The sequence below is a fragment of the Myxocyprinus asiaticus genome, chromosome 9 (genome assembly GCF_019703515.2).
Source record: "Myxocyprinus asiaticus isolate MX2 ecotype Aquarium Trade chromosome 9, UBuf_Myxa_2, whole genome shotgun sequence".
Lineage (NCBI taxonomy): Eukaryota > Metazoa > Chordata > Actinopteri > Cypriniformes > Catostomidae > Myxocyprinus > Myxocyprinus asiaticus.
The window spans coordinates 38,258,140-38,270,752 of record NC_059352.1 but is presented as its reverse complement, the minus strand read 5'-3'; positions in this window follow the sequence as shown (position 1 = coordinate 38,270,752).

Below are 12,613 nucleotides of genomic sequence, written 5' to 3'. Positions count from 1 at the left end.
GTTATGACAGACACCTCCAAAACAGGCTGGGGTGCTGTTTGCAAGGGGCACTCAGCCGCCGGCTTATGGACAGGCCCGCGGCTGTGTTGGAACATCAACTACCTTGAGTTGCTGGCAATTCTGCTAGCCCTGCGGAGGTTCCGGCTGTTGATCCAGGGCAAGCACATGTTAGTTCGGACAGACAACACGGCAATGGTAGCATATGTCAACCGTCAAGGTGGTCTGCATTCCCGTTGTATGTCGCTGCAAGCCACTCATATCCCGGGCGACCTCAACACTGCAGCGGATGCGCTGTCACAGCAGGTTACCCTCAGGGGAGAGTGGAGACTCCACCCTCAGGTGGTCCAGCTGATCTGAAGTCGATTCGGACAGGCACAGGTAGACCTGATCGCCTCCCACTACCCGCTCTGGTACACCCTGACCAAGACACAAATAGGTATAGACGCGCTGGCACACAGCTGGCCACCTGGACTTCGCAAATATGCATTTCCCCCAGTGAGCCTACTTGCACAGACCCTGTGCAAGGTCAGGGAGGATGAGGAGCAGGTCGTCCTGGTAGCACCCTACTGGCCCACCCAGACGTGGTTCTCGGACCTCACGCTCCTCGCGACCCTCGTTTCTCAGGGACAGGGGCACCATATGGCACCCGCGACCAGACCTCTGGAATCTCCATGTGTGGCCCCTGGACGGGACGCGGAAGACCTAAGCGGTCTACCACCCGCGGTGGTAGACATGATCACTCAGGCTAGGGCCCCCTCTACAAGGTGCCTGTATGCCTTTAAGTGGCATCTGTTCACTAAGTGGTGTTCTTCCCGACGCAAAGACCCCCAGAGATGCGCAGTCAGATCGGTGCTTTCCTTCCTGCAGGAGAGGTTGGAAGGGCGGCTGTCCCCTTCCACCTTGAAGGTGTATGTAGCCGCTATAGCGGCACACCATGACACAGTGGACGGTAAGTCCTTAGGGAAGCACGACCTGATCATCAGGTTCCTGAGAGGCGCCAGGAGGTTGAATCCCTTCAGACCGCACCTCGTTCCCTCATGGGACCTCTCTGTAGTTCTTCAGGGTCTACAGAGAGCCCCCTTTGAGCCTTTGCAGTCAGCTGAGCTTAAGGCACTCTCCTTGAAGACTGCCCTCCTGACTGCGCTCACTTCCATCAAGAGGGTGACCTGCAAGCGTCCTCTGTCAGCAAAACATGCCTGGAGTTCAGTCCGGGCTACTCTCACGTGATCCTGAGACCCCGACAGGGCTATGTGCCCAAGGTTCCCACGACCCCTTTTAGGGACCATGTGGTGAACCTGCAAGTGCTGCCCCAGGAGGAGGTAGACCCAGCCCTGACGTTGCTGTGTCCGGTGCGTGTTTTACGCATCTATTTGGATCTGAGCAGCTCTTTGTCTGCTTTGGTGGACAGCGGAAAGGAAGCACTGTCTCCAAGCAGAGGATCGCCCACTGGCTCATTGATGCCATAACTATGGCATATCACGCCCAGGATGTGCCGCCTTTGGTAGGGCTATGGGTCCATTCTACCAGGGGTGTAGTGGCCTCCTGGGCCTTGACCAGGGGCGCCTCTCTAACAGACATTTGCAGAGCAGCAGGCTGGGCAACACCCAACACATTTGCGAGGTTCTACAATCTCCGGGTGGAACCGGTTTCATCCCGTGTAGTGGCACGCACAAGCAGGTAAGTCCGGGTCAGCCGGCCGGGTATATCGCTTGCGCATAGCGCCTTTCACCTCCCCTTAGCTGAAGACGTGTGCCGTTAACTCCCAGTAGTGTTCACAAACTGTGTTCCCTGGTTGATTTCCTCCGAGCCCTGTGGCAGACGAGTATGCGGAGAGACTCGCTGCCAGCTCAGTACACGTGCTAACTAAGCCCTGTACTGGGGTGGGTGCTCCGCATATGGTGGTTCCACGTAGGTAACCCCATGCGACGTATATCTTCCGCTAATTCATTTCCCTGTTGGCAAACTGCATCTTCCTTGTCACCATGCTTGTAGTAACTCCTCCCCCGTAGGGCAGGACCTACCTTGGGACTCCCCCACATGGCATACTTCTGACATAGCTCGGCAAGACCATGTGACGTATTTCCACTTAAATACCCCCCCCCTCCCTCTCTGGGTGGGGTGTGGTCTCCACGGTGTCTAACCCTTGGGAGGGACACCCCCCAACTAGAACTGGTGGGCCCAGTCGGTTAATCCTTCTTTTTTTAGGGAGTGGGAAAAAAGGGGATAAGAGGCCACAACTGGGCTAGCCTGTCTATATCTTTTTGGGTAGTCGACTTGTCCCCAAAGGGCCGTTCGACACTAATAACTGTTTTGGGGAGGTTACGTGTTGGCCTGGTGCGCTGGCTACGAGGCACACAGTGGTCTACCCATCACACATCGCCAGTTCACGTAACACAGTTCAGCCAGTTGCAGCGTTTTGTATAGGGACCCCTAGTGTCACTACATCGACAAAACGTCGAGTGAGTGACAGATAAGGAATGTCCTGGTTACTTGCGTAACCTCCGTTCCCTGATGGAGGGAACGAGACGTTGTGTCCCTCCTGCCACAACATTCAACTACCCACTGAAATGGCCGGGACCTTGTCTCGGCTCCTCAGCATAAAATCTGAATGAGTGGTTGCATACCAGCTCCTTTTATACCCGTATGTCCGGGGGAGTGGTATGCAAATACCACTTGCCAATTTTCATTGGCCTTTTATCAAAGACCAGAGGTGTCTCGGGCTCCCAAGAGTGACCCCTAGTGTCACTATATCGACACAACATCTCGTTCCCTCCATCAGGGAATGGAGGTTATGCAAGTAACCAGGACGTTTCACTCTGTTCCTCACACAGAGCTATCGTATGGTTTCAGAAGACTAAATGCAGCATGAATGGTTTGATATTGGTTGGTTAAATTCTTGTTATTTTAGTGGTTAGGTTTAGGGATGGCGCTAGGTTTGGAGATCTAAAATATTCATATGATTGTGTAATGTAACTGAACAATTACACTTTGATGATGCAGGCAAATAGTCAGTTCGGTGATGTTTTAGACATGGGACTGCCCTGTTTAATCTGTCATTTTCTATAGAATGTGGTGTTACGTTAACTTTTTTTTGTGATTGACCGACATAAATATGAACCTCACCTACATTACCTACATGAATAACAAAACACTGTTAATAATATTTGTGTATTTACATTAAAATAGTCAGGAGTGTTAAATTAACATTTCTAAGGGGGGCCTGGGTAGCTCAGTGAGTATTGCTGCTGACTACCACCCCTGGAGTCACGAGTTCGAATCCAGGGTGTGCTGAGTGACTCCAGCCAGGTCTCCTAATCAACCAAACTGGCCCGGTTGCTAGGGAGGGTAAAGTCACATGGGATAACCTCCTCGTGGTTGTGATTAATGGTTCTCGCTCTCAATGGGGCGTGTGGTAAGTTGTGTGTGGATCACGGAGAGTAGCATGAGCCTCCACATGCTGAGTCTCCATGGTGTCATGCATGACAAGCCATGTGATAAGATGCACGGATTGACGGTCGCAGAGGCAACTGCCACCCGAATTGAGGTGAGTAACCGCGCCACCATGATGACCTACTAAGTAATGGGAACTGGGCATTCCAAATTGGGAGAAAAGGGGATAAAAATGTAAAAAATATTATATATATATATATATATATATATATATATATATATATATATATATTTTTTTTTTTTTTTTTTTTTTTTTTTTTAAGGTCTGGCCATACTGTATATTCCTTCTTAAGATCTGGCTGAAGAACAAACATGACCTCACACCCTCAACTAACAAATAGGTTTTGACTTTGAAAATAAAAATGCAATGTAGGTAGGGCTATTGTTTATGAAAACAAAGGAAGAACATTTAGATCATTTAGTCCAATATAATACACCTACATTAGAAAACAATGGGAATCTAATGAAGAACTGTCTTTTTACATACCATAAATGTATAACTGAAAAAAGAGCAATATATGTTCTTCTTATTTCTCTATTATCATTCCATTCAATGAAGGGAAATGTGCCTATCTTTGTCCTGCATATATTGTGCATTTGTGCAGGAGCCAGATACTTGTGGAGATAATTATTAGTAACCGGAGAACCAACATGTTTGATGATGTTCAGAATTGAGAACACTGAGACATATCTGTATATAACCAAACACATTTAGGATAAATGCATGTATGCGTTTAACGTTTGAAGAATTGAGAATAAAAGCAAACTTTTCTTTGTAATTTCTTTGAAGGTTTGTTATTCATCATCGATTTATCTTTTGTTGAAAAAGGTTGTGCATATGACCTGACATAACTTCTGTAACAGCTGCAACGTATTATTATTATTTTTCTAAGTCTGTAGTTTTGAATGCACCCAGCAGCTAAGCTATTTTCACAAATACATTTGATTGAATAAGATGTGATAAATTGTGCTCACCTACAAGTTGCTAGTTCATGTTTTGGAGAGCAGTGTAAATAAACTTTGCCCAGACAAGCTTAAGCAAATGCACTACTGTCCGGAACTAGACCACAGATGCTGTTGCACGCGCCGCTGAGTGTTGTTAAACTCACCGCTGAGTTTTGCGCAAAAAAACAACAACAACAAAAAAACACTTAGATGTTGATGCGATTTTAGCCAAATTAGTCGTAGAGCCAGGTTAAAGTTATTGGCGGGCTGCATCTAATCACCCACTGACTTAATCACCCACAGTAAATAAAGAAATTACATTTTACCGGGAGAATCTGTGAAGTAGTTGTAGGGAAGAAACACTGCTGGTACTCTGACTAAATTATAGAAGTGCAGGTACTGCGTAGATGTACTGCGTAGAAGTACTGCAAGTACCCGCCCACTTCAAGCACTGATTGGGGATTAGAAACAGACCAAAATGTAACTCCTTTTTTACTATAAATCTTGACATTTGCAGTCTCCTTGGCACGATCATGAGAGAAGCTCGATTACACTTTCTTGTGCTTAATGCATGCTCAGAGTGCACATACATGTTTGTTTTTCTATCATGTTGTGGTCCCTGTTTTGACTTCTTTACTGACATTACAATACTTTTGTCTCCAGGCCTTAAACATAACCATCACAGAAACTTGGCTTTAAACCTTGTGATTACAGATTTTACTATTAATGCGGACATCAGTCAGTGGTGGGTAAAAGTACAGATACCACACAAAGTTATTACTTAAGTAAAAGTCATACATTAAAATATTAAAGTAAAAGTAAAATGTACCTGGTTTTAAAAATACTTCAGTATCAAAAAGTAAAAAGTACTACAAATTCAAATCCGTTCCTCTAATAAAATGCGACCTATTCATGTATTTATTTTAAAAGCCATATAACTGAGTTTCATACAGGTAATATTGGATACAATAAATATTAACTTTTATAGTTAAACCTTTCTCTTCAATTTTCAAACGCTTGTTTTACTTTTGTTTATTTTGATTTATTTAGTTTTATTTTTTTATAGGGAAAAAAAGCCTATCTAGGGACCTGAGGTGCGAATTAGCACATGCTATAATCTCTATGTACAATGTATCTTTTTTTTTGTTTTGTTTTTTTTTTTTGTTTTTTTTTTTTGCTGAAATTATGTTCTTGTATTGTCCCTATACAAACAAATAAATTAAAAGAAATAAATAAATAGTTTAGTATACAATAAGTAAAGCTGAGATGCAGGTGGATAAGGACAGGGCATTTTATTCAGAAAATAAGCTACAGTTCAAAGAAATGAACATGAACATAATATGATTAATTCAAACAATAATATCAATAATTTTATAATGTAGAAATGCAACATATTTACTTATTCTGACCCTGGGCAATTTTGAGTTAAAGCTACCCTTTTAAAAAAAAGTTACTACACTAAAAGCTATTAACAATAGGCCTAACTACACTAAAGTATTACCTTTATTACAAAATATAAATATCAGTATTAAACAGCATTTGAACAGAAACACTAGTGAAAATAAATGTAAACACATTCATGTAATAAACTAATTGCAAACGGTGGTAAACAGCTGCATTTAACAAAATATTCAGGACATGAAATAATGCATAGGCCAGGTATTATGCATGAAACTCAAATAAATAATCCTTTAATATGGTTCATGTACATGAATCCTCCGAACAAACTGATTCACTAAAATGAATCAAACTTCCCATTACCTCATATGAGAGGGAGAGCTTCATACAAGAATTGTACAAATGAACCGATTCACTGAAATGAACCTGACTTTCTAAAGATTCATATGAAAGAGCAGTTTAGGAGAACATGTTTGATCAATGTCTTCTTGAATAGTGTGCACATAAACAAGTGAGTGAATGCGTCAAGAGAATTTGGCGAATAGAATTGTATTTTTCCAGGACAGACCAAAAACCGGGATGATGCCGGGAAAACATGGATGGGTGGCAACTCGACATGAGCGCTCTTTATCACACACGCAGACATATATACACACCCATACACATGCGAGAGATTGAAAGGAGCAGAAACGGTGTGTGGGTACCAAATTGAGTCAGGTGCTACTGTTTTTTTTTTAAAGGTACTTAAGTACAGTAACAAAGTATTTGTACTTCTTAACTTTACACCACTGCCCACAATGTAGGAAAAAATCTGACCAAACCCACACACACATACACACTAAGCATTCTACTGCTGACCTCTTAAAGCACCAGAGCAAGTTTGTGTACATGTGGGAGGGAGAGAGAGCGAGAGAGAGAGAGAGAGAGAGAGAGAGAGAGAGAGAGAGAGAGAGAGAGAGAGAGAATAAGCAAGCTGTCACCAAAAAGGTGGTAAAGAGTGAGCACTCTGGATTTATGTACAAGCAGAAATAGCATAATTTGTAATGGAGTTCACATCTCGAATGTCACTCTATGAAAGACCTTTAATTTCCTCAATAAAGACACACAAATTATCAAATTATACCTCTGTGTTACAGAGAGAGGAATATCCCAGTTTCTTTGACTCCGTGTCGCACAGCTTTGATGAACGAGAGGGAGAATATGATCCAAAGCCTTCAGCAAGGCTGTACTGAGGACTTCCTCTCTCTGTAAAAAACAGAAGCTTGGGAGATGACATACATCATTCCGTCACAATCTGGCAGATGAATGGGGTTGATTCGCCAACAAGCAAACTCTGTGATGCTCTGATAAAGTGTGCAATAAAAGCAAAAATATACATAAATGAAAGGCAATCAGGAGAACTTCATTTTATCTAAATGCTTTTTATTTATTTTTTATTCCTAATCTGAAAGCCCAAATCTGATATTAGCTCATAATTTGGTTATATTTTAAGCATTTTCTAACATTATTGGTTCATGGCAGTATATCAAAATGCTGAATGGTGAACTCGTTTACTGATTGAGTGAAAAATTACGTTAACTAAGACTATGACTGTGTCTCATCCCGCTCCCTAGTTCCCTATGTCGTGAATCAGTATATCGTGAACATGAATTTGGGCACTGCAAGGGTGTTGCAGCTTGAAGCATTTACCCATGTTTCCACTGATCATGGTATAAATAATGGGGAATGAATGGAATTGTGTGTATTGCTTCATTCATCAAGCATTGCGTGATGAATGAAGGCATTGTCTTTCACTTTTTGTCTTTTGTTTTGCTCGCTCTCTAATGACTTAATAGATTGCAGAAGATGACATTTCCATTAATTAAATATAGTGAGCAGCTGATTCCCACTGTTTTTTACAGTGTATTCTTGAAATTTCAAGGGAGCAAACTCATCATTTCATTTGTAATTAAATGCTACATGTTGTACTCAGAAGTGGATTTGCTATGTCCTGGAGATTGCATGTTCCACTGCCATAAACTTTACCTTTGCTATCAAGGTCCAAGGCACTCAGAGTAGGGTTTAAAATTGTAAAAGCCTTTATTAACCCTCAGGGGTCGACGAATGCGCCAGCGCATCCTGCTGGATTTTTTCCTCTTAACAGCGGAAACAACTTAAAATACTCTGTCATTTTTGGGCATACAGATAAGTGTAAGACATCATTAGAGACTATAAAGGGTCTACTTTTATTTGTGTACACTCACAATAACAACAAAACCTTGTGCTTTTGTAAAATAAAGAAAATAAACAGGGTGTGCTTTCAGCCATCTCTGTCTCCGTGAGCATCTTTCTGAAACACGTCACAAAAATGAACTGAAACTCCGCGAATACTTATCACACAAACATGAAACAAGAATATGTATAAAGAAAGCTTAAAATGTCTACTTTTAAATAAAACAATTCAAATTTAAAACAAATGTTCTCCTGCAATGTAATCTGTATGAAACAAAGCGATGTACAGTTTCTCCTGGCTCAGCTAATTATCGCTAATGTGATCACACCCACCAGTAGAGCACGCTCTTTATATGGTAATGTGCTGAGGCGATCAATGCAAATGGTAAACGTCCCCAACATTGCCTTAAAAAGCATCAAGTTCATTCACTTTTCTGTGTGTTTGGAGATGGCATGCTACACAGGTGAGGAAGCTCTTCAGATGGTTCTGGATAGTGACGAAGAGTTCACATTTTCCTCAGAAGAAGAGCGGGACTCCGATGAACGTTTGCATTTTGAAGAGCGACTTGATCCAGCCGAAGATACAGTTTCGGATGAGTAAGTCATTTTTTTTACGTACATTAGTTGACATGCTATTTTATATAAACGTACATATTTTACTATTTGGACTATTTCCAGACTTGCCAGCCAGGATTTAAAGTATTGAAATTTGAAATATGTCCTTAAATGTAAGTTTTAGTTACATTTAAATTTTGTTTCGGCTAAAGCAGATATTTAAATTGTATGCTGTATGATATCAATATGATACGTAATATGATATAAAAATTATATGAATGTTTAGATTATATTTTAACTAGTGTTTATGCTGCCTCATTATCATCAACAAAGCTTGTGCTTGCAAATATCTGTTCAGGTGTAAATGTGTAAAATGTGCTGTAAATATGTCCATATTAGAAAATCAGCATATTAGAATGATTTCTGAAGGATCATGTGACACTGAAGACTGCAGTAATGATGCTGAAAATTCAGCTTGATCACAGGAATAAATTGCATTTTACAATATATTCAAATAGAAAACAGTTATTTTAATTTGTTAAAATATTTCACAATATCACTGTTTTTGCTGTATTTTGGATCAAATAAATGCAGCCTTGGTGAGCAGAAGAGACTTCTTTTAAAAACATTTAAAAATCTTACAGATCTAAAACTTTTAAACGGTAGTGTAGGCCTAAAGTTCCCTATCTGTCACTCACTTGACGTTGTGTCGATGTAGTGACACTAGGGGTCACTCTTGAGAGCCCCAAACACCTCTGATTTTGAAAAATGAGAATTGGCGAGTGGCATGCCTCTCCCCCGGACATACGGGTATAAAAGGAGCTGGCTCGCAACCACTCATTCAGATTTGTGCTCAGTGAGGTGAATTCCTCCGCTGCCTGGACTCAATTCAGTCTGCTGGATTTACGGCGCATCTCAGCGGCTTCTCCCCGTCTGCACCCGTGGAGTGCAGAGAACACCCCTGGGTGCTTCGGCAAACTAAAAGAGTATATTCTCCTAAAATAATATATTTTCTTCTCCTAAAAGAGTGGCACTTACAGGAACGTCTTTTTAAAAATGCCTTTCCATCTGTGTATTATTCCTGGTTGCGGTCATTACCTCTCCACTTCTGACGGCCATGATCGCTGTCTTATGTGTCTGGGCGCTGCCCACGCGGAGACATTGTTTGTGGATGGGTCATGTCCTCATTGCGAGAACATGACTATGGCAACGTTGCGGTCGCGGCTTTCCTTCATTTGAGGGAAAGCCACCCCAGCGGCTCCCCGCCTCGGTCCTTCTACCTATGGGTATGAGGCCGTGTCGGTTAGCACTGGGGGCGATTTGGGGACTTTAATGGGAGCACCTCTGCCGGGTAACCCCCCACGGACCTCCCATTCCTCAGCACGCTCGCTTGCCCCGATCGGGCTCTCGGATCTCAGGGCGAGTTCGACCTCTTATTGGGAGCTCGGGAAGATGATGAGCTCTCGATCGCAGGATCGGAGAGCGGGCTCATCCAGTCTGACTCGGAGGCTTCGTCTGGGCTTCCTCCTTTGGGTATGGTTGCCCAGTCTCAGGCCGACGCAGAGCTGATTGACATGCTTACCCGGGTGGCCGTGAGCATCAGGCTAGAGTGGAACCCTCCACTCTCCCCTGAACCCTCACGGATCGATGATTGGCCGCTCACGGCCGCGACCCGCCCCAGTCCCTTTCTTCCCAGAGGTGCATGAGGAGCTGACGAGATCGTGGAGGGCACCTTTTACAACCCGATCCCGGTCTTTCAGCTCCCCCGCTCTCACTACCCTCGATGGTGGGGCGGCCAGGGATTATTCTGTGATTCCCCAGGTGGATAAGGCAATCGCGTTGTACTTATACCCGCAGAGCCCCGCCACCTGGCGCGGTCGCCCGAAACTCCCATCCGAGGCCTGTAGATTTCCGTCGTCTCTGGCGACTAAGGCCTACGGTGCCGCTGGACAAGCCACCTCTGCCCTGCACGCCATGGCTCTCCTGCAGGTACACCAAGCCTGTGCACTAAAAGAACTGCACGAGTGTCATTCTGACCCGGGATTGATGCAGAAACTGCGATCGGTGACCGACCTCGCTCTCCGGGCGACGAAGGTCACAGCGCAGTCTCTCGGGTAGGCGATGTCCACCCTGGTGGTCCAGGAGCACCACCTTTGGCTCAACCTGGTCTCCCAGGTTGGCCTGTTCGGCGACACCGTCAAGGACTTTGCCCAGCAGTTCTCGGCGGTGAAGCAGCAGACGGCTATCCAACATATCCTGCCCTGGTGCAGTTCAAGACCCCGCACCCCGTCTGCTCGTCGCCAAGGGCGTCCTCCTGCAGCAACAGCACTGGCTCCGCCACAGCCCGCGGCCCGGCCCCGGCATGGAGCCCACCACAGGAAGCAGACGCCACCCGTATCATGGCCGGCCGCCAAGAACCTGAGGAAGGCTTCGAAGCGCCCCTGAGACGGGCGACCCAGGGACGAGGAGACCCGTTGCTCTGGAGCTGGTGGACAGACCACTCCATCCCCCAGTGGAGGGCCGGGAGGAGAATCTTTTGTTTCATTTTCATTTAATTTTGCCACATGCCCAAGAGGCTGCGGTACACAAAAGTTCAACAAAAGAGCGGTTTTCTTGTTTCCTGGGTCACATATGCAGTGCGCTCGGCCGTCGTCACGACCGCTATCCACTGTCCCATTTCGGCAGGTTTGGCGCTCCAGCGGTGGGCTCCCCGCCCCTGCGGGCCCAGCTGTGGCACAAACACGCCCACACCAGGTTGGTTCCGACGGACTGCAGGGACGGTATTCCTCCTCCCCCCTCCCCGGCCGATCCTATGGTGGATATCAGGAGCCAGGTAACTGCTTCAATGTCCCTGGACTCAGCATGGCCATGGGGCTCGAGCCCTCTCAACGTGGCACCTCAGGCTCTGCGGATATGCCGGGACACACAATTATCCCCACAACATGAAAATCAGTGTTGGCCGACTAAACTTGTAAAAGTAAAACATTGTTGTAAAAATGATTTGGGAAGCAGTATGTTAAGATGAACAGAGAACACTGAAAATTATTAAACCCCATCAGAAGAATGAACGGAGACTTAGCTTATCTTTCTGATAAAGAGCTGCGCTGGGGAGTGGAAACATCAATGTTTCATCAAACTGAAGATGTATAATCCAATGTTAAGTCGACTGTTTGCTTGAGAAGCAAGGAAAAGCATGTGAGATGGATGCATTTCGATGTATAATCCAAAAGTAAGCAATTATTTGCTTGAGAGCAAAGGCATAGCATGTGTTCTTCTCATGTGAGTGAAAACAAACAGCGACCTAATGAGAGATGAACAACAACTGGAGTTTATGAAGCAGAGGCTGGATTATTATTGGATGAGATACCTGATTTGATTGAAAGGCATGGACCTACTATGAGTCTCCCTGCGAGAACTACCGCTTATGCTTCCATATCTCCACTTTATACAGAGCACCCTTACTATTTTCAGAAGGCCTGAGGCAATAGTCACTATGTGGCTGGTATAGGCTGCATGAAGTCGTCAATTAACAACACAGTTTTAAGCTTTCCCATTGATAAATTCAGTTTGACTCAAACAGATTTTAAATCACATCTGAAAGCTATAATCCTTTAATGTGATTTCTTATTGGCTCAATGAATCTTATGTTTAGCAGAGGTGGGTAGAGTAGCAAAAACTTTACTCAACTAAAAGTACAATTACTTTAAAAAATAATTACTCAAGTAGAAGTAATAATGTTAAAAATTACTTGAGTAAGAGTTTGAAAGTATCCAATAAAAATAATACTCAAGTAGGGAGTAACTAGTTACTTTCACATATAACGTAATGGATGTTTACTCTCCTATATTCCAGTACATGATACACATTGAAAATGCATTACGGAATGATTAATAATAATTATAATAATAATAATAATAATAATAATAATACTATTAATATTATTGTTAATAATGGAAATTGTCATCATTCACCACCATGTTGTTCCAAACCCATATGACTTCTTTCTTCCATGCATCAAATTAAAGGCATAGTTCACCAAAAATGCTTTTCTCAC